The sequence below is a fragment of the Centruroides vittatus genome, unplaced genomic scaffold, assembly GCF_030686945.1.
Source record: "Centruroides vittatus isolate TY-2023 unplaced genomic scaffold, ASM3068694v2 contig_453, whole genome shotgun sequence".
NCBI classification, from domain to species: domain Eukaryota; kingdom Metazoa; phylum Arthropoda; class Arachnida; order Scorpiones; family Buthidae; genus Centruroides; species Centruroides vittatus.
Genome location: NW_027122249.1, coordinates 1881917 through 1906708, shown reverse-complemented (window position 1 = coordinate 1906708; position 24792 = coordinate 1881917). Strand labels below are relative to the sequence as shown.

The 24792-nt window shown below is 32.4% G+C and overlaps 1 protein-coding gene across 2 annotated transcripts in view; it reads left to right on the top strand.

The window, feature by feature from the left end:
• Window positions 1-24792, top strand: part of LOC136977294 (serine/threonine-protein phosphatase 4 regulatory subunit 2-A-like) — a 56694-nt gene that overhangs the window by 3451 nt on the left and 28451 nt on the right. The gene's annotated exons all lie outside the window — the stretch shown is intronic.

Sequence of the window (24792 nt, the reverse complement as noted above, 5' to 3'; positions counted from 1 at the left end):
CAGACAGCTACGGACGCTGGTCAGGTCAGGCAGCACACTCTGTTGACGGTAAAGACGGTTTAGCAGGATGTCCACCCTCCGCTAGGACCCAGTAAATGTACAGTGTCTGATGTCATTATCTGTAGAAGGACAGGCTGTTCGCCAAACGAAGAAGGCTGTGGAGGGGGCTTAGTTTTCCTCTTGATATGTGGACCGTGGCATAAGAGAGGGCTCACATACGGAGCCTTGAGCGCAGAGGGATATAACATGTTTCTGCATACAACAGGGGTTCCATGTCATTATCTATTTACGCATCTAATATGGAGATCTCTGCAGACTTCTCAAACGCCAAGCTCACTATTACAACTTCGTATATAGACCACCTCAAATGGACTTGGAACAAATCGAGATCTACAAGGCCTACAACACATCTTCACCCATCTATTCCAGGGATGAAATCACCCTCTCTTTAGCTTGGCAAGCCTTATTCCAAAAGGATGCTTGAATGCCTCTTCTACATTAAAGGATCAGAATACTTATAAATAAAAAATTAGGGAATAACAGCACTCATTTTTTCTTCACTAATCAACCCTCTGAGACTAACTTCTGTTTGTATAAAATACATAAGCCATTTTAGTAAGAAGCAGGACGTTACGTAATGACTTTAGCTTACAAAACCTGGTATGCGTTTGATTCTTTTCTGTTTTCGAATTTCACAATTTGAACTATCATTCCAAATGGCTGGTCTTTGTTCTGATTAATCATTACAAACGAGTCATAGCTTGAAGAAGGACCCAGGAGGGATCCGAAAACATTTGCTCGGACAGTTATTTGTACTTCACGATGGTTAAAGGTTTATGAGAGATTAATTGCATTTAAATTTTGTGCGGATTCTGAAGTTTCCTTGCCATTTGCGAGGTGGTATTGAAGTCTGTCTTTAGCCAATAATAAATAATTAATGTCGGCTTATTTCTATTCTATATTATCATTTTTCATTTTTATGCGAATTCTGAGATTTCATCGTCACTCATGAAGTGGTGTCAAAGTTGATAATGTTGGAGCGATGGCAGTTTTTATAAACTTTTACAATTTATACTTCAAAAATGTGTCCAAAATGTAATAGTAAATCTAGCAGTGGAGATAAACACAAGAAGTGTCACTCTATTAACTTTGAAGCTAAACTGGATATTATAAAACTATGTACAGTACATTAGATTAGTGATACATAACCCATGGGTTGTGATCCCCAGAGGGGTTACAAGAAAATTTTTTGAGATTGCCACATTCAAAGAAATTTATTTAACAATAAAAAAATAATGGCTTTTCTTCAACAAATATCAGGTACCAATAAAATAGTGAAATGAAATTTATATTATTTATAAAAACTATAAGAAACTATATTGTTTTATGAAAACAATTGTCTGTATTAATACCTAATACCTATACTTCAGCAACCAGCAGGCAAACAGACAGTGATACTGATAACGTTGTAGCAACATAAACACATAACTCATCGTAGACTGCATATCTTATTAAAACACTACACTCATGACACCTTATAAATTTGCAGCCGTGTTTATTCGGTACAAATGAATGTTTTCGGTCGTGTTTAACGATCTTCTTCAGGAAATATCCAAAAAATTCGAACACAACGAAAATCTGCAAAAACGAACAAACTTCGGAACGTTTTAAAAAATATTCCAAAGAGAATTGCGTGCGCCATCTCTACATCGATGCGTATTAAATAACACATTACATGAGAATAAAATAAAAATAAATAACAGACAATGAAAAGTAATATGCTCCTTGGAGACATTAAAAATAAAATACAAACATAAACTATGGTGCAAGCCGAACGGCGCACAGAACATAGGGAAGGAGAGGAGCTGTGCAGAGACAAAAAACTACGGTTTCTGTCCTTGTGTAGGCTTCCGCATATCCGCTTTTCTGAGGTTTACGTGTCGCCTGAGCGCCAGGCTGCAGATATTTTACTAGCCTCTCTGAAGTTGATAGATTGTCCTTTCTGGCTTGCTTTGCAGATATGCCAAGCTTCTGTATAACGGAGGTGCTTTATGTTGCGAACTGTTTGTACTAATCTTGCTTGGGCCCATTCAGCTTGGACTTCTTGGGGATCTGCCAGGACGTAAGTCGCCAACGCTGTGCATGGTTGTTCGCTTCTTATATTTCTCTGATGTTCCGCCAGCTATTTTACATCGGAGCCACCAGAAGATCACTCAAGGAAAGGCTGGTGGAACATCAGAGAAATATAAGAAGCGAACAACCATGCACAGCGTTGGCGACTTACGTCCTGGCAGATCCCCAAGAAGTCCAAGCTGAATGGGCCCAAGCAAGATTAGTACAAACAGTTCGCAACATAAAGCACCTCCGTTATACAGAAGCTTGGCATATCTGCAAAGCAAGCCAGAAAGGACAATCTATCAACTTCAGAGAGGCTAGTAAAATATCTGCAGCCTGGCGCTCAGGCGACACGTAAACCTCAGAAAAGCGGATATGCGGAAGCCTACACAAGGACAGAAACCGTAGTTTTTTGTCTCTGCACAGCTCCTCTCCTTCCCTATGTTCTGTGCGCCGTTCGGCTTGCACCATAGTTTATGTTTGTATTTTATTTTTAATGTCTCCAAGGAGCATATTACTTTTCATTGTCTGTTATTTATTTTTATTTTATTCTCATGTAATGTGTTATTTAATACGCATCGATGTAGAGATGGCGCACGCAATTCTCTTTGGAATATTTTTAAAAACGTTCCGAAGTTTGTTCGTTTTTGCAGATTTTCGTTGTGTTCGAATTTTTTGGATATTTCCTGAAGAAGGTCGTTAACCTCTTGATGTATTAATTAATTAGAACTCTATATAAAAATCAATAAAAAATACTTAAAACTGAAAAAAAACGAAAGAAATGTGTTAATTTTGAAGAAAAAGCTTCAAAGTACAATTTCCTTTTTCTCGCCTTAGCGCGAAATCTGACACCGATGAGTCATTGTTTACACAGCTGGATGACCTTGAGAACAGCTGGTGTCCTCTTTCGCGGGACATTCTCATGAAACTCTCAGGAGGAGAAGGGTAAAAAGTAGGGTGAATACTAGATGGCGGTATATTTCTAAATATTTTTTTAAAATTACGATTTTAATTGAAATTTCCGACCCCCCCCGACTTAATTAAACGTATATATAATAAAATCTATTAATTAAAAAAATTAAAAACTATTGGATGTTGTTTTTGACAACAGAAAATAGCTTTAAATAACTTTACCGAAGTAAAATCGGCGCTCTAGAACTTTAGAAGGATGAATGAAGTTTTATAAAAAAATCCCATAAAAAAACAATTGAGCGTTAATCGTGCGTCATTAAAGGTTAATTAAAATCGCAATAAAATTTTTTCGCGCGGGTAAAAATTTTTCAAAAAATTTGGAGACTTAGAAAACATTCCAAAGATGCAAAAAAAAAAAAAAAATTTTTCCGGGCCAAAAGTACCGTTTTGTTTGTAACGCTATGAAACTTGCCCGAGTTAACTCGGGTCCGGACGGCAAGCGGTTAAACACAACCGAAAACGTTCGTTTGTACCGAATAAACACGGCTGCAAATTTATAATGTGTCATGAGTGTAGTGTTTTACATAAACACATGTTGATGCACATATTTAGCTTGCAGTGCAACAGTATAGTCACAGCATAGTAAATGTCTACTGTCTATCCAGGGGTCATGACAAAATTTTACACAAAATGGGGGGTCAGAAATGAAAATAGTTTGCACACCATTGCATTAGATGAAAAATCTGTTTGAAACGTTTACCTCTACTAAACAGTAGCAAGCGGGTAAACCAGCATAATGTATTCTATTAAGTACATTAAAGGATCAAAAACTAAAAATAAATGGTTATTCTGTGTACAAATGTACTTTCTAGGTTAATTTTCAACTTACAACAAAACCTGTCCTTAAGTAGAGGAGCAACTGTAATTTATAATCATGCATTTCATTCTGATTGGTTTAGGGATCACTGTATTAAAATTAGGACTTGGATTTCCATTATATACCAATAACTGCAACTCCTTAGCAGTGGCAGTTTCAGGTCACACAAGGCTCTAGACAAGCATGGACTTGTGAAGCTCTTTAAATATGTTTATACAATGGGTGATTGGTTAACGAACAAATTGAATAACAAACACTTTCACTTAAAGATTTTTATGTTTGGACAATGAACACTTCACAGAACAAACACAAGAAGAAGTAACGTAAAATAATGAATACCAATTGATCTTCCCTTGTCTCCAGGCAACAATTTGAAACTTTTCGGAGTGCGGAGATGTTGACATCGACACTAAACTCGCTATATACTGTATATACTGATTGGATAGTATTCCTCTGAACTTTGAAACTCTCCCTCGTAATTTCAGCCTTTTATTTTTCTGGCAGAAACAATTCTTTTATAGTATTCGTGAGACCGTCGGGTGAGCACTTGTTAATTTTTATTTTCAAAAGGTTAGAGTATAATAGCAAAGGTATAGAGTGGGTCGAAGATGTCTGATGTTGCTGGGCAGTATGGCTCGAATAGTTTGCAGTTCAATCTTATCTAAGAAAGATACTGTATTATCAAGAAGACTCAAGCAGCTTAAGGAGTAACAAAAATCACATCTGAGAAATAAAGAACATTGAAGAGCTCATAATGGAACCTGAAACTGATCTGACGACAGAAGAATGCCAAGAACTCTTGAATGAAGAACACCAAGAAACTCGGCGAGATATGTTTACTTCTGAAAAAGAGGATTATTGCTGATTTCTGCTATTAAAAATAGTTTGAAGAAGTGGGAGGATGTCAGAACAATAATCTTAGAATAGCATTCAAACCAGGTTGAGGTTAATAGGCTAGGTGATCTCTCCAATTACAATTACAATGCTATTAATTACTTCTGAAAAATCCTGAAGAGAGAAAACCAATTGACATTAGACAGATTCTTTAACCCCCACAAATGGAAAAAATATCTAATAAAAATCCAAGACTGTGTATATATGTATTTTTATTATTACATATAAATAAGCATAGTTAGAAAGTATATATTTTTTATTTTTTGGAGTTTCCAGAACGAATTAATCGAATTCCCATAAAAACCTATGGTAAATTGATAATTGGTTAACGAACAATTCAGATAGCAAACAAAGTTTTGGAATGGATTATGTTCGTTAACCAATCACATACTGTATAAGATCAATATCACCCACTACTTGATATTGTACAAGATGTAGGATTCTATTTAATATTGCATTCCAAATACTGGACAAAGCATGTATTTGCACATTTAAAATGTTAGACCTAGACAAAAACTTATGTTGTATCCCTAAAATTAGAAAAGTTTGAATAAATTAATATTAAATCAGTAGTGCCAACAGAAATGAGAATTAAACATCTAAAAGCTGAATGTTTGGGTTTAGACTTTAGCAGAAAGTAAGTAATTAGAACTGAAGGTTTCCATCTTGCATTAATAATAATATTTATATTGATTTTTAGAATTAAATTTAATAAATTTTATTTAGTTCTGATAACAAAGTCTATCTTAAGTATAGCTCAAAAAATTATTTTTTTTAGATATTTGGTTACTATGATTCAACTTTGTTGTTACTGAAATGTAAACTATAAATCAACCTGTAATATGGAAATTAATTTGATTAGTGTTTATTAAAATGAATAAGAAGTAAACTTGCCTCAGAACATTAAATTTTTATTTAAAATAATAATAAAAATGACAAAATATTAAGGTAAATAACCATCCTTTAGACAGATACATTTTTATGCTGTAACAATGGAGATGTATCTGTTATATTTTTGATAAATTTGTCATTCGTTGTCACAATTTCATTTTAGGTCTTTGGACCCATTCTGACTTAGATAAATTTGAAGTTTGTTAATTCTTTTGATAATAGACAAATATAATTTTATAATCTGATTAAAATGTAAGCAATTTGATAAATTGTTATTAACTATTTTTATAGAAAATGCAAGTAGTTTTTATCAATTAATATGTAATAATTATCTACATTAATAGTTAGACTATTTAATTCCTGATTAATATTACTGAGTTCTACAAAAATGGGACCAAATGATCTTTACAAATGTAACTGAATGATTATCATATAAGAGCCATTTCTGAAACAAGTCTGGATTTGAATCTTTGTAAATTTTTGGGAGCAATCTGGCACAGATGTGTTACACACTATTCCTCACCATTTAGCCATTGCAGATCTGGCTAAATCTGTGTTGATTATAAAGTATTCGTGTAGTATGAATTGTTAGAAAATATTTATAAATTATTGAATTTTTCTGTTGTTTTAATCAAAAATATGCTTGGCAATCTATATTTTATAGAAATCAAATTATAGTATTGATTAAATGAAAAACATCTGTATTGATAGTTTTGTAATTTGTTACATAATGGAATGTAAATAGTTCATCAGTTACTGTTATGGGAGCATTAAACTGATTGTGAGACTATTAATAATAGTTTTACACTATAATTTGACTAGTTTATGCTTTTGATGATGATGAACTAAATTCATATGTTTGTTATAGGTTTGCCATTGTCATTCTATGCTGTACAAAAAAATAAAATAAAAATCTCTAATCTGCATGCTACAATGGAAAGTACACAGTTCTTTTGACAACTCTCAGATCCAACATTGTTGGATTTTTCATTTGACAGTCATGAGAAACTCACGCAATGAAATATGCCACTTACTTCAGCTAATTTCTAGTCAAAAAGTTACATGTAAGACCATCATAATTATGTCATTAAATTAATGACAATATAAAATATAAAATTTTTCTAATGCTAAAGAAGTTTTTTAAAAATTGTGAGTTTCTTAGGTACTTTTCAGAAAGTAGTGTTGATTTTGCCCATCTATAAGAACACGCTTTTATGTGTGGAAACATGATAGTTTATAACATAACTTTAAGAGCAACCTGACAATTTATGTGGTGATGGAATATTTTATAGTACTGTTTCCTGTTTTATCAGTTTACCACTATTAAAATTATATTGTTTTTATTGGGGAGTCAGAGATTTAAAACTTGAGAAGCTGTAGTTGAAAGTTGTATAGCTGCTAATTCATGGCTATAAGAACTAATAACATTATAAACGGTAAATTCTGGCCAGTACATCTCTTTAATAGATGTTCTAGATGAATTTGAATCCTTTGATTCATTAATTACATGCATGAAGTATATTATGTATTTATATTATTTTTCATTTTGATGCAATATATAGGAAATCCATGTTAGTTCAAAATTCAAGGCAAAATAATTGCTACTTCAAATTTTGAATTATCTGAGATTTACATAATTCTGTACAGTATGCTAAATGCCATGTAACTAATGTAATTTATTGAGCAAATAGAATATGGATATCTAAATAAAATTCTGTTTTTTTTAATTTATAATTAATTAATGTAAATAAATTGCAGTTAAACAGTATGTCTGGTAAGAACCTCACAGGATGCCAGATTGGTTTTATAAAAAGTAAAGCAGGACTCTTCAAAATGTAGCCCAAATTATTTTTAGTCCCACAGGGTAGTAAGTTGCTTAAATCTAGTAGCCTAAACCCCTACAAATACAGTAGACCCCCTACAACACGGGTTTATGTAAGACGGATTCGTATAACACGGCAGAAAAATTGTGATCGTGTTCGTATAACATGCTAAAAGATGCTCGTATAACACGGTAAAAGAACGAGACAGATTGTCATGGCTGACTCGTGTCTTGACAGGATTGGTCGAATCTGGACCAATAGTGGACATTGCACAAACCATTGAGTTTAAACGAGCAGTGGACCTACTAAAAAACATTTATTATTCAACAGCAATAAAAATTATATCTTTATTAATGATGTCTCCGAAGTTCAGCGAATTTTTCGCAGAAAGAATAACTTATCAGGAAACATGTCCGCCGTTCAATGAGCCGTTCCGCAACGAAAACAAGCTTAGGCAATGGCATCTTCAAACAGTGTGCACTCTGTAAGTATTCATACAATTTTTTGTTTATAGCATAGTTTATATGGATTATTCCCAAAAATTATGCATGTTTTGGAAACGTTTGAGTCAAATTAGTCTAGAATTGATTAATTTTATGGAAGAAAACCTTTCAAACAGCCTAAACTGAACAAGTGCCCGGCTGTGAACAGCTCGTGTATTTATAAAAGCTAAGTGACTTGTACAACATGGAATGTATCTACTGTGTTATAGGGGGTCTACTGTATTTAAATTTGCTACTCTTAGCCCAATCTTGCAATCTCAAAATCCAGTCGTATTTTATTAGTTCCTGGAAGAATACATTTTTCCTCCTGGCCAATGTTCAAATAATAATATTACATTACTTTTCGTTTTGGAAATATTCTTTAAATTTGAGAATTATTTTTTAAAAAAAGAAATTACATAAATTTAAAAAACTTACAAACTTTTTAATAATAATAATAATAATAATAATAGCTTGTGTTTATGTAATCGTATCATTTTGACATTTTTATTTTTCAGAACATATAAAGAAACTAGTCATAATGTTTTGTTATCTCATCTAATATTATTATTTACTTACTGATTATTTTTTATATTATTTCTTAGTTATTTTCCAAAAGTTTTACCTCTGCTTATTTGTTCATTGCAGAGTTCATAGTATTAGATAATTTTTGACTTATTATCTGCATAGTTTTATTATGATAAATTTGATGACATTTTTTCTTGAATGATGATATGTCAATATTGATTTTTACTGATGTCCTCCTGTGTTTGTTAGATTGATTCCTATTACTGTACATAACTTAGATATTAAGCAGTTGTGTTAGTTTTAGAATTAAATAATCTAATTTATAAATTACATTATATATTATATATAAGCAAGTTTCATAAAGCTGTTTTGTCAGAATAGATAAGTTTTTAAGTGAACAGTACAGATAATTTAATATTACTGACATCATCTTTCAGTAATTTTCTCTGATGTGCTTTCACTAGCACTGTTATGAGAAATTCTTTTCAGCTAGTGAGAGAACCAAACAAGGGTTATCATCATGTGAAATGAAAGTTTATTTTACAATCCTGTTACAAGTTTACTCATACCACTAACAAATGTTTTTGATTTCTCATTCATGATATCTAAGTTAACTAAGTTAAAACTAGGAGTAATGGAAGTATTTGTGTTTTTCATGAACTATAGAGAATGCTGCATTTTTACAAAATGGCTACTATATCTGGGCCGCTTGTAATTAGTCAACATAAAATTAATCATATAGTACAGTCCGATATAATGATATATGCTGCTTGTACCTGTTTATTAAGAAATTTATAGGAGAACAATTATTGCTAGTGGAATACGTCATTACATATGATATTATAAAAACAAATGAGAGATTGTTCTATACAATTGTGTTCTTTGTGTTAAAAAGCATTAGCTTTGACATCTGTCCCATCAGAACCATATTTACAAGCAAGCTATGTTACCTTTTTGCTTAGGGCCTCAAATATTTCTACAAAAAAGAAAATTGGATGTCAAATTTTCTAATAAATTTTTTTTTTACAAATCAACAAAATATACTTTAAATACTACACAAAATAAAAAATGGTTAATGTGTTTATGTTAATTCTTTTCTTTTTATGATTGACTTATAAAAATGTGATGGGTTGGGAAGGGGCCTGACACAGCATTCAGCTTAGGGTCTCAAAATGCTTAAATCTCACCGTGTCCCACACAAAATTACTGGTATTTTAAACGTTATGGAAAAATCTTCTAAAATTGACAGTATAACTTGTTCATATAGAGCTGAACAATCAGGAAATTTTGCTAATTCTTAAGTCTTTCCGTCAGTTATATTTATGAATTCCACATCTGTTTTTCATGTGGGAATAGACAAAAACTTATATTGGGCTCCTGTATGGCTTTGAAATTGCAATTTGGAATGCAACAGAAAGCTTTGTTTTTTCTATTACTATTTATCTTTACTGTTGACAATACACAAGAATGATTCAAACGACCCAGATAAAATAATTCTGTTTTTAAACACCAGAGGGTGAGCATCCGGTAAAAAATGTGAATAAGGGAGGGAGGAGAGGACCTCTGGCCCCAAAATGATGAATCTGGCAATATCGGAGTTTTTGTTTACATAAAATTGAAATAATATGGTGTTTGGTGATTCTTCTTGTTGGTAAATCTTCAAAAAATGAATTTTTGATCTCTTGTCATTTAGTTCTCAGTGTCGCCAAGACCTAGTTATCTTCTTTTTGATCAGCAAGTTGAAAAAGAATCTTCCTTAGAGTCTTTTCCATACACACACACACACACACACACACACACACACACACAATGTCTCTTTTGTTTTCTTTTTACCTATTTTATATATATACAAGTTAAAAGGCCCGATGCAAGCATCAGGGCATACTAAAATACAAATAAAAATAATAATATACTGAGTATTATACTGTAAAAATATAAAATAATTTATGTTGTTAATTTAAATAATAGCTAGGGGTGCCCCTAGTGGCCGTTTTTGGCATACCGCAACAGAAAGAAACCACTTTTTCAGCTATATGTATATAAAAGCTGAATACATATATTGAATCTTATATAATGTATACATTATACAGTAATACCTCGGATTTCGTCGGCGTGCTCAAGTGACCTTGCTGCAAATTTTACAAAAACAAAGGGCAACCCACGCGTTTTCCAGCGCAGTGTGCATTATTTCTCATTGTGTGAACATTACCCCACAACATCCCACCATTAACCAACAGTTCCATTCCCTGAACACTGAAAGTTTGGTCGTAGGTTCACGCTTTGCCAGGGTGGGCTGGCCTTGTGAAATTTTCTGGGTTTTCTCCACATCTGTAACGCCTGAATAAGGGCCGGTTATCCTTAAGCGGATTTCTTAGAAGGCATCATTCACCGCGATATGACCATCATAAACGCATACAACTACTATTACATGACAATTCGTCACACTTTTCCACGAGGCAATATAGGCTAGAAGCTCATGTCCAACTAGCTTCTACAAGACAAGACATTACCCCACGTGTCTAGCCGAACAATTCCATTGCTTTCATCTTAATGCTAATTATCTTATCTTTAATCTTAATGTTTTTATCTTTATGCTAATTAGTTTTTTATGTTAATTTCTTACTGCTTTTAGGATTTAATGCTATATTAATTCTCTATAAAATGTGTTTTTGGTATGTATTTTGGAGTGTCTAGAATGAATTAATTGGATTTACATTGATTCCTATGGAAATAATTGCCTCGGTTTTTGTTGGTTTCGGATTTTGCTGATTGTTTTCGGACGGATTATCGACGAAAACCAAGGTATCACTGTACAAGATTACATACTAAATAAAATGTTTAAGCATATTGTACATGTTGTTAGGCTCAAAGACCAAAATCACTCATTTACCAAAAAAAAAAAAAAAGACCACAACACATTATGACAAATTCAAAACGACCACAAAGCAAAATTCATGTTGTGGCTTTCGTGATATTTGACCATGGCACATTGTGGTGATTAAGAAAAGCCATAACGCGTTCTGAACGTTAGCTGATGCAACTGATAAAGAGCACTCTAAATTAAAAGACAAAGAGAGACTTTGTTTTACAGACTGTACATGGTGAAAGTGGGAACAAACATGAGGAACAGTGGCAGTGTTGCTGGTATGTAAACTACATAATGCACCCTAGTGATGAAACCTGGCATAACAAAAATTAAATATTTCTCTTTAACAGCAACCACAATAGAGGATCATATGATGCACAGTGGTTTGTAACTTTAAAATATGGATTCTAGCCTCTGAAAATTTTTATTTGCAATTTTTAATGCCAAACAACATTAGTTCTATAAGTTTTCCTAGAAATTTAATTTTCATACCTAAAAAAATTTCAAAGAAATAAAATGTATGGAGAAAAATACATATTTGTTTCTTTTGTTTTGCTAAAAAGTGCTAAAGGTCTAACTACATATATTTTTAGGTGCTTGATATACTATACACGATGAAATAAAAATCAGCTGCTAAAGTTAAACACCACTGTGTGACAGATTTATTATGGTTAAAAGCCACAAGTTCTAATAAGGAGGTGATGCTAAGAAAATAAAACTTTCTTTTTCATTATGATTTATTTGTCTTTAGTAATGATGCAACAAATATTCAGTTACTATTTGGTATATGGCCTATTTTTCTCTATTTGGCCGAATACTGAATATTTAATCACTATTCAGCCGAATACCTAAAAACAGGAGTAAGAAATAACAAAAACACAGTAAATTAATCATTTTGGTATTTAGATTTAATGTTATCAGGTTAGTGTTGTTTGTTTATATTTATTTATAACTTATAACCTGCACAAAATAAAAAACAAAATAATATTAGTCACATGTATTCACAATTTATAATTACAAAAATCAGCACACATACGCACCTATTCGTTTGAGAATCATCGCACATCTGAGGGTCTGACCCTGCCTATCCTTCTTTTTAAGCGCTCATCTTTGCTCTTCCCTTTCTCTTTCCTCTATCGCTCTAGTCCACGTATGCCTATGGATACATCATAATGTGCGTGCACGATACTTTCGATTCATCACTTTTTCATTGTAGATTTCCCATTTTACAATTATGTGACTCATAGCCTGGTGATAACGGAGAAAAGAGACAGATAGGATGTCGGTATAAGTCACAGTTATGATTTCACAGATTCAAGACAGCTTGGTAGCCTGAATGGCCTAGGCTTTCGCTCATGTGCACGCTAAGTGACTTTCATTACAAGCATTTAGCTTTCATTAGCGTTTAGCTTAGAAGTCTATGAGAACAATTATTTGGCATTGACAGCCGCAAATTTCGTGCTTAATAATCTGCCTTGACTTGTTCGATTATGTTATCAACTCAATTTCATATTTATTTTCTCTTCGCAGTCCTTCTCTGTTCTTTTTCCATTATTTACACGTGTAGGTCATTTCATTGTTATCCACATTTGATATCATCACTTATCACATACTGCCATGATACTCATCTGTCCGCTACAACTGTCAAGAATTAACGCGATTGGCGAGGCGTAGTGACAGCGGGCCAATAGAGAGTAGGGTTCTTGCCATAATGCAGTTTGCATGCCAATTTCCATACGTGCATTAATCAAGCCAAATAGTTTGGCCGAATATATTATTCATTGCAACACTAATCTATAGTCATCATATATAAGTACGTAACAAAATTATTCATCACATACAGAAATGTAACTTGGTTACTTTTCAACATTTAATCATCATGAAAATCTGTTGTGGTGCTTGAGATGTCAATGTTTTCTAACAACTAATTTACTAGAAGTAATTACTTTGTCCGGAACTTTTATTAATAAATCAGTCTTTTATATGAGAATCAAGAATGTTGCAGAGTTATTTTCACCGATTGTTTTCAAATGGATTATTGACAAAAACCGAGGTATGACTGTACAGTGAACACCCATGTACAGTACCTAGCATCAATCTGCATTATTTCTTTAGCTTCTGTTGACTTATCCCAAAACCCTCCAGTTATAGGGAAAAACAGAATGGTTTTAGGCTAAAACTTTTTCCAGCAAAACTTGTGGCGCGATGAGTAATAAGACCATAGAACACAGGGTAGTTTTACCGTAGATTTACCCTAAATATAAGACTACCCGAAACATTACTTTGAGAGGTTGAAATTACTCTAGAAAATGGTAATTACCCTAGAAACGGCAGCACAGGTTAAGAATGAACACAATACAAACTCCGCAAGTGTTTGCAATGCGCCCATTGACAAGTTACAACCTATCTTCAGAACGCTTTTCTTAATCACCACAACACATTATGGTCAAATATCATGAAAACCACAACAAATGAAGTTTAGTTTTTAACATGGACCTCAAAGTGAAAAGATTTTTGTTCCATCCTTACATTTTAATTTCATAAAATGTGTGGGTATCACCTTTAAACACTTGAACAACACTATGACTGCAAAAATATAATATGTATGTATGTGCAGATGACTATCACATTGTAAACCATAAAATTACAGCATAAAACATTTAATCGGAAATGTTTTTGACTCTGTTTAAAGTATATCTTCAGATTATGTGGAATCAAATTACCAAACTGGTTAATAGCTTTCAGTATAATGTAACTTATTACAAAGTTAGAATCAAGTCATTCCAAAAGTAGAACATTTTAAATTTACATTATTTAAAAAATAATCAATGAATTAATTAAATCTTAAATAAATAAATACAAATAAATGTATAATAGTTCACACAGATAATGAATTCAATGAAGCTTTTCAAGTAAATGCATTGTAGGCCTATTAGTTTACCGACATTAATCAAAGTCTATATATTTTGGTTGTTATTGCCATTGTTATTAAAAGATTATGGAAGCTGGAACTGGTTATTTATTCACAAGATGCCTTTTACATCTAACACACAGTATTTAAAATCATGAATGTTTTCAGCCTCATTCACGGGTTTGCTTCAGGTTGTAAATACTGTTTACAAAACTTTGTCTAAAATTTTGATTGTTCCATTGTTTTTAGTCTTCAGATGCCATCTCAAGAATGAAATTGAAGGAGACCACAAAATCTTGAATTTTGTCTTTAAGTATCCATTCAATAAGTTAGGATCATGATTTTTATGCCCTAAGAGAAATACTTTCTTCAGGCATTCCTTTGGCATGGGTACCCCACTGCTAAATATTGGATTTGGCACACATGCTTTGTTATGCATTCTTTTTTAATTTTATTAATAAGCAAACATACCTGCAAAGATTCAATGTTCCAATGGGAAGCTCCTTAGGGGCAGTCCATAAATTACGTAATTGTGATTTCGACCATTCTAGATCCCCGCCCACCCCCATGTAAGAACCATAATATTTTCTTTGACCCTCCCCTTCCCTTCTTTATCTTACGTAATATTTAGACATGATTTTATAGAAAGATTTTAACAAAAAGAAATTTTTTTATGAAACCCTAAAAAGGGTTTCATAAAACCTCTTTAGGACCTAGGGTTTCATAAAAACCCTTGGTCTAAAATATATAATTATTAATTAGTTAATTAATATGTACTATTATTTATAAAAGGATATGTGAACAAATTTAAAAATATAAAAACTTAATGAATTCGAATGAACAATTTATTTAAAGAACTTTATTTTTTAATTATTAGCAATCTGTTTATTATCATCATTAATCAACGTCATAATATTCATTTTTATTAGGGTTTTTCATTTCCCGGTCTTTTGCTTGTCCCGGAATTCCGGGATAAAAGTGAACTGTTTCTCGGGATCCTGGGAAATCCTGGGACAAAATTAATTATTTTTAAGATATACAAAATATCATGAAATCAAATGATATAATTATTTTTCGTTTTTTAAAGTAATTTAATACGTTCTGTAACCTCCAAAATCATATTAATAATGCTGTGTAAGATATATATTAAAAATTACCTTTGAATTACGTAGAAATTTTCACAAATAGAAAAAATTTATTAAAGTTTGCTGGAAACTGCATACAACAACAAAAAATAACTTTGAATTGAGTTGAAAATTTAAAGAAAAATGAATTTAGATCAAACTTCTAACTTAGAAGGTAATTTTTGATTTTTTAAATAAAATATAATACAAAATATTGTAAATTTTTATAAGATTTTAAAAAGTAAAGATGGTCAAAACTCTGATCACTCAATCTAATTCTTATTTTAGTAATGTAAAGTCTTGGTACCGAGAATGCCTTTTCTGATTTAATTGATGTGATTGGAATCGTGTTTAATGCATTTAAGAGAAGACAAATATTGTGTGTTTTTCACCTGTTTCCTGAAAGATTTCTAGTTTGTTTTTGAGATTGTAGTACTTCTTTTGTTCCCTAGTATTCTTGATTTGTTTACCTCGACTACTTTAATAGAAACATCATAGCCCAATAATTCGGCAGTTCGTTTGTCTTTAATAATCAGATTATGAAGAAAAACTTCATACTCGCTGACTTTGTATTTATTTGTATCCTTGCCCAATTTGCACAACTTGGCGTTACGCAGTCATTGAAGCTACTGGGCATGGTTAAAAATTAAGACAGCATAAGCACAATTATTCCAGATATTACTGGCAAAGAATTTTGAGAGTCCTGCCACAAATAAGCTACGTATTGATTATTGACCATTTGTGACGTGCCATAACGAGCAAAAATTTAAAAAAAAAGCTAATAAGTAGGTTTAAAATTAATAAATACAAATGTATTCTGACAGTTTATGAGTTCATTATACTTTCTATTTGCAAAATTTCCTCAACCGTAATGTAAAATAAGAAAAAAGTGAATTTTTAAGAAATTTGCGGGATTTCCCGGGATATTTCCTGGGTTAAAAAAACAACCGGGATCCCGGAATCCCGTTTGAGAAACCCTAATTTTTATATTACAGTAGAGAGTCGTTAATCGGAATCAATTGGGGACTGGGGTTGTTCAGATTAGTGATTTGTTTGGATTACCGATTATGTACGAAAAAATATATTAACCTGTTTGATGTTCAAATTTTTCTCTGTTGCGTGTCGCTTCGTGTTGAATTTTCATCGATTTTAAGCTTAATGAAAATTTTTATAATAATAATTGAGGCTATTGTATTGTTAAAAATTATTTCTTCATTTTGTACAAACAAAATAAATATATTGAAGAATATAAAAACATGAAAATTATACTTTAGAAGTAAATCTAGTATCAAAACGTTCGATTCAGCACGACACAGTCCAACTGAAAATCATTCAGATTAATGACTCTCTACTGTAATTTTAATTTTCACAAAAGGATGCAAAATACTTTGACAGATCGACTAGCACATGTAAACAGAAACGTTATACAAAATGAAACGAGAGAATAGAAACCACATTCCGTTGATATATTAATTTCATCTTGGCTAAGCCAAGAAAATAAACTACATGCTGATAAAATGCACTAGGTGCACCGGGGACTAAATCGTAAAGCTTATAAAACTATATAATGCGGCAATACAACCAATGCTACTTTATGTGGCCTCTAGCTGGGGTCATATAACTAGTAAAAATTCAGTAGCTAGTGAATTACTCTCTTTTCAAAGACAGTTTGCCATCAGAATTTCAAAGTTCTGCAGAACTGTTTCTACTAATATTTCTCTGATACTAGCAGAGCTCTTTCCTTTTCCACTATGTATTGTAGAAAAGATTCTAAACTACTACGTCAGAACTACAAACATCAAGGCTCAACAACAGTCTCTACTCCTATCTATGGCTGTTCATATGCTATCACATTGCAATTACCCTACCTCTGATCATCATCCTGTAAACAAGGCTATCCCCAGGATACATTTGATGTCATCTGCTTTCTTCATAGATCACCATGCAGACATTAATATCTATACAGATGGTCCAAAAGTCCCCTTTATGTTGGCTCATGTATCTGTATCTTCCTCCAAACTGACATATTTTGCCCAAAGTATGTTAGAAGGTACAGATACCCCTCACATACCTTCGTCTATCAAGCTGAAGAAGATGCTGTCTACCAAGCTGTTCAGTGGGCCACTTCACTACCAAACAAAACTCTGTCTACTAACATTTACAGTGATTCTTAGTCTGTCTTAAAAGCTCTATTAAATCCCAATTGCAATAGCAATAAAATTGCATATATCCAGCACCATATTAAAAATCTTGTAAATAAGATAACTTCTATATTTGTTCCTGGCCATAGTGGCATACTAGGAAATGAAAAAGCCAACTTTGAGGCTGTCAGCTGCAAAGGACACTGACTTGGACTACACTCACATCCCTCTCTCACATAGCAGCCTTAAAAATTATATTCATCACAACACTGTGCAAAAGTGGAATCGTCAATGGTTGAGCAGAAAAACTATTAGAATAACAAATCTTTATTTTTCTAGTGTTGAATGCAGGTTCTCATCACCACTTAAAGATTTAACATTTGCTACTGCTCAACTACTTACTGAACATTGTAATTTTAGAAGCTACCTGGCAATGTATAGCAAGGCAGAAACTGCCTCTTGCTTTTGCTCTACAGAAAACCTAGACACCATTGACCATATGATCTATCATTGGCCAATTTCAGAATAAGATAGACTTATTCTGAAATTAGAAATTTTTACGCTAGGTTTTAGGTGGTCATATCCACTCTATAAGCTTGTTCAGAAGCCACTGTTTGATGCTTTTTACAATTATGTTCAAAAAGTACAGAAGAAAAGACTATTTATAATTTCTAGTTTTACATTTTAGTTTTCACTAAAAGCTGAATACTAATTTTATGTTTACTTTGTATCATGTATTTTGGTTTATGTATTCTTAGTGTTATACACCCATAGGAGTGGTGCACTTATTCTAATATAAAAAAACAGAGAGAAATGACTACATAGCCTTTCTCCCATGATAAAAAAAAATTGTGTAGAGCATGATTCTGCTAGCATTATTTTTCTATCATGTCACACGAGATGGCATTAGTACAATGAGAGTTCTTAATAGAAACTGCCAAATTCAAAACTCCACCACTCAACGAGATCAAAAAATAAAAATAAGAATATTACGTAAGATGAGATCTATTACCCCTATCTCTGAGTAAGAAATCATAAGAAATCCTTGATCCACACCCACCCCAAAATACCTTACATAATTTATGGATGGTCCCTTATTGGGAGAATTACGTGAGATAGTATTTAGGCAGAGAGAAAACAGAGCACTACAAGAATTCACATCAGATATTATCATGTATATGTTATGGACAAAGTGATTAATCGGGCATTATGAATAATGACCAAAAAGGGTGTGTAGTGTGATAATATTGATTAATTTATCAAATTGACCAGTCGTTATGAATACTGCTATCACCTAGTCGGACAAAGTGATAATAATACGTTGAGGAGTGATCATCCGACATACGCTAGCCAATCGGCACTCCAAGTTGCTGATTGTATTGCATTTAGTACTGAATTTTAAATTGTGCGACATTTTAATTTGATTAAAAAAAAAACAGGGATACTATAGATTACCGCCTATGGAATTTTGGGACTTTGAGTATATATTTGAACTGAGGGGACCGAGGCAAGTTCAACAATACCCTACTTTTGGACCGGAGACGAAAAATAAGAAAGTTATACTTTTTTCGGTGATTTTGTGATGATCAGGAGTCGTGTTGCTCTCTCTGCTAAGCCTATCATGTGTTTAACAGGCAGTCGGCAAGTCAGCTATATATACCTTCAACAGAGGCATATGTTGATCCACGAGCACACTGATCATCTGCAGTTGTAGTTAAGTCCTTTTTGCACACTCTCGCGGTTGGCTAGTACTATGCTCTGCTATTGCGGCTTGTCCAACAAATCTAACCTATTCCTCTGGGAGATGACCGTCACCACTAGGCGGCGGAAAAATGTGAAATGGTGTGGAATGCACTGTGAATGGCAAGAAGTCAAAATATTATAACTTTCTTATTTTTCGTCTCTGGTCCAAAAGTCGGGTATCGTTGAACTCATCTCGGTCCCCTCAGTTCAAATATATACTCAGTCCCAAAATTCCATAGGTGGTAATCTACAGTATAGCCAAAAATACTCCACTTATTTCATTTAGAAATATTTATTTTTTGTGAATTACTTAAAAGTATTTCAAAAAGAACATATAATCTTTGAAAACTAAGTACTATTAACTATATTAATTAAATGGTAAAATTTTACCTATGTGCACCATAATGGTGGTGATCACAACTGTTTGTGCTCCTGACAGATTCCTCCCGGAGGGGAGCCGTCGATTGTTTAACATCACTAGATATTGATACATACTAGTTATTGATACGTGTGTTCAAGAACTACTGTGAATAAATAACTAGTGACGTTAAACAATCGGCATCCTGCCTGCGGCTCCCCTCCGGGAGGAATCTGTCGAGAGCACAAACGGTTGCAACTGCCACGAAATTCAGTACTAAATGCAATATGCACGCGCAACTCGGATGGGAGTTCTGATTGGCTAGCATGTGTTAGATGATCACTCTTCAATGTATTATCACTTTGCCCAACTAGATGATAGCAGTATTCATAATGACCTGTCAATTTGATAAATTATTGAAATTTATTACAATGCCCGATTTTGTTGGTCATTATGGATAATGCCTGAATTAATCACTTTGTCCATAACATATACACAATATGTGAATGAAATGTTAATTATTTAGAAATCAAAACATCATTTAAGTGGAATTTTGCATAAGTTTAATGAAAATCCTTTCAGGCTTATCTTGAAACTAGACCAAGACAAAAATACCAAAGTCCACTTTCTGGATATTAATATCACATTAAATAAGGAAACATTCCAAACTCATGTACACTGCAAACCTACATTCTACCATCTGTATTCAATGATTAATTTAATTATAAGATAGTTGTGTTTAGAGCCTTGGTATAATAAGCATATACCCACTGTACAAACTTTAAGGACACACAAAAAGAATTAGAATTCATGAAGAGGATAGCTGTGGTATGTGGATACAATCATAAACTTATAGACAGACAGCTTGGCAAAGAAATAGGAAAGAGTAGAACTATGTCACAACATCAGAATGGTATTGAGGTACTTACTCTTACTCTTAGGAATAGATGTGTAGCTCTTGACTAGGTTCAGCTGAGAACCGAATAGCTAAATATGTCAATGCCAAAATAACATGTCAAATTCTACAATATACAGCATCTTAATACTAAGGGCAAGATTAATGATGGGAATGCTCCTGGAGTATACTTTGTCCCCATTCATGATGGTCACTTTGAGATTTTAGACCTACAGGGTTAATAAACACCGATATGACCAGCGCTGTGGAGTTGGAGTCAGAAAAAATGTGTCAACTCCAACTCCTTCATTTTAAATTTACTCTAGTTTTTTATTTTATTTAAATGAAAGAAAATTTATTATATATTTATTAATTTTTTAAAATCTTTTTGGATTTTGTTATAATTCATTTATTTTAAATACAGAATGCATCAATTTAATTTATTAAATATGTAATGTTCTTTGTAGTACAGTAGAGTGTCGTTTATCTGAAAGCCGATCAACTGAAACGTCAATTAATGGAAAGCTTTCTACTCAGACTGTGTTGTGCTGAATCGAACATTTTTCAAGATTAACTTCCAAAATCGAATTTTTTTTTGTTTTTATATTTTTCAATATATTTATTTTGTTTGTACAAAATAAAGGAATAATTTTTAACAATACAATAGCCATGATTATTATTTTAAAAAATTTACATTAGGCTTAACATTGATGAAAATTCAATGCAAAGCGACACACAATGAAGTAAAATTTCAACATGGAATAGGTTAATATATTTTTTCGTACATAATTGTTTATCCGAAAAATAAGTCATCCGAACAACCCAGTCCCCGATTGATTCAGATAAATGATGCTCTACTGTATTTGTGTTTAGTAGTTAAATTATTTTGACCCAATTGAATTTGAATATTTTTGAATCATTCCTTTATTATCCTTGCTCTAAATAAGTACTCTATTTTTCTGAATGAGCTAGACTAATTGATCAGAGTATATATTTTTCTTTTCTGAACAAGGGGCGGAAGTTGCTAGATTACACACTTTTTAGTTGGACTAACTCTTTTGGAAGGGGTGAAATTGAAGTGCAAATGCTGTCGAATATATGTAGATGTAGAATTTTATTGCCCCCTTTCTCCTCTTATTAAATATTTGTTAAAAATTAATTTTTTTATACAAATAAATATTAATGTAAGTTAAATATTAAAAATACTAACTATAAGAGTATTTGGGTAAATTCCCCTGGCTCCTTTCAGAGTTTAGAGTAGGGTATCTCCCTATGAGTGCCTCTGCCCACCCCCATAAAATGACTTGGTATTTAATTTTGCTGGAGTCAGAGTCGGCCTACTAAAATTATCCGGCATTGGAGTCGAGTGTTTTTTTACCAACTCCACAGCCCTTGGTATGACATCAACGATAATAAACTTGTTATGACACTAGCCCAGGATGTCAGTTAAGTGGAATAAGGCAAATTTATTAAGAAGAGCATTTGACTTTAAAAAAAAACTCAGGACCTTAGAGTCTTGGGAGATATTTAATTTGATTTTTAAAGGTGCTTGCATTAATAGTAAGGAGTCTGATGAATGACGTACATTGGTCGATAATCCCGTAAGTGTAATAACACACATTCAGATTCCTAGTGTTGATCTCTTGTTCTAGATCATTTTTGTTGCATTTACATTTTATTTTTTATATCATTACCTTATCAGTTCAAACAAATTATGATGATTGTTTTAAAATTAAGATGACATCTCAGCAATGAATGTGATAGAACATTCTAAATTTAAAAGTGCCTACCAATGTTTCATAAACAGTGCCTATAACCCAAAGCAGGCTCCCAAATGAAGCCAAAAACATTTATTATTTTAAGTACTGTGTGCTGGAAATGTATGTATAGTGTATTGTGAATAGACTGGGAGGATCTCTAAAGCATGAAGTCTTGTGAGATAAAGGGATAATCCAATGACACACACTAAACAAACAATGGGTGGTTATTGGCAGTGTTTTTTCTTTGTGTTGTAATTATTTTAAATATGTATAGTTGTTTAATGATTTTACTCCATTCATTCTCCCAAAAAATAATTAACGAAATTTGTAGTTTTTAATATCTATAGTGTAATTTGATTTCAAACAGATTTGTATATTGTATTAACATTCTGAGTAAAGGATATACAGTATTTTAAATGCCCAAAGAATTCCACTTTGCAATTTAGAACTTTTGTTCTGTAATTACATTTTGAATGTGTAGAATGTATGTTTGATTTGTATAAGTTTGTTCAGCTATGTTTGTCTGAGGATGGGCATTCAAAACTCTCAAAAATGTTAGCATGTAAATTTTAAAGTAATTGCTGGAGAAATAAGGTGTCTTAATGTATTGCATGTATCATTTCCAATAGTCTGTATTACACCAGAACAAAATAAAAGCTTTAGTCCCAGAGCATCCAATCACTCTCTGAAGCCCTTTTTATTTGATAATATTAAACATGAATAAATGTGTAAATTGGTCAAAACAAAGTGATCTTTTAGCAGAAATTCTGCTTTGTTAAAAGACCAAGTGTTGTTTCTGAAAGTCTAAATTGACACACTTATGTTTTTATATAAAACAGTACTACAGAAAAAGTGATTATTATTTTAACTAAAAACAAAAAATATATAAATATTTTTATTATTGGTGACATGGAAAAATGTCCAGAAAAATTATCAAACAGGAAAAGAATAGTGTTTTACTTTTCTACATGATCTCTGTTTCTTTTGTTGAAATAAAAGCAAATTCCTTATTTACTCAAGATAACTGCTGATATTGTCAATGGATTTAAAATTACAAAATGGCCAAATTTACTGCCATGTGTCTAGTCCATCTCCACTTACTTCTTGATATATTCTATTACATCAGCAATCTCTGTGTTCTTATGCATTTTCTCAGTGTTTGGCCCATCATTTTCAATGTTCTTTGTTGACTACGAACACAATATAGTGCTTACGATGATCACTTGGCTTTTCTTCTCCCTGTTATTTAGTTGAACTAAATAACAGGGAGAAGAAAAGCCAATTGATCGTCGTAAGCACTATATTGTGTTTGTAGTCAATAAGAATCAAGCACGACACGGTTTCAAGTCATTAATTTCTCAACATTCTTCATTTTTCCATGAGCCATTCAACCTAGATCAGGGGTGGCAAAGCCAAGGCATGCATGCCTAAAGTGGCACTTGAGGAGAAATTAATTTGAAGTTAAGTATGCTTATTATATGGTACTTGGGCTCAAAAAATTTGCCATCTAAACAAATCCTTATTTTCACTTCTATCCCTTGGTAGGACTTATCACACACTATTTAGGCAGTAGGAGGAATCAGAGAGAGATCATACACAGCTAATATCTCCATATAAACCAGTGAGGAAGAGAAGAAGAATAAGAGAGACCATTGAACACTAGATATCTACTGTAAGAATGGTATGCATTTCAGACAGTCAATCTGCTCCTCTTTAACTGTTCTTATTACAAATGTAAGTTATGGGCATCTAACATACATGAGGGTTACATTACAAACATCATGATTAATAATCAAAATAAATTAAAACTGGTTTTATAAAAACATGATTTATTATTATAACACCATATCTTCAAATCTAGTTATCTTTTAACATTAAATAATTTATACGTCCCCAAAAGTGTATGATAAGTCCTACTGGTAGCTAAAACTTTAGTGGTCATATATTCAGTTATATTGTAGTAATAGAAGGACATAAAGCACATCACCAATCATAATAATAGTTTAAAACTAATGGCATTTTTTACATTTATATAAACTGGGCAGTACACTGCACGGTAAGTGGAGGTTGCGAGTTTGACTCCCATTCCAGACTGTTCTAAGTTATTCAATAAATATTTAATTATTATTATTATTATTAATTTTCATAAGAGATGGTGCCTAACATCTACCTCTGGTACCAAATTACTTAATTTCTAATTGTTAATTGTAGCAAAAAACAGCCCAATTAATTATGACAGTTGTTTGGTTTGGCATTTTTTACTTTACTGTTACACTTAATGAATTACTAATAATTAATAACTCTTCACATTATAAAATTTTTAATTGTTTTATGTCAGAGTAAAACCAGAATTTTATTAAGCATTAAGCAGGATAGGTAAATAAGATATAGTCTTATTTACCTATTCTGCTTAATGCTATCATTCAGTTTTTGTTATTGGTAAAGGCAAATCTCAAAGTGATTATGTTAGGG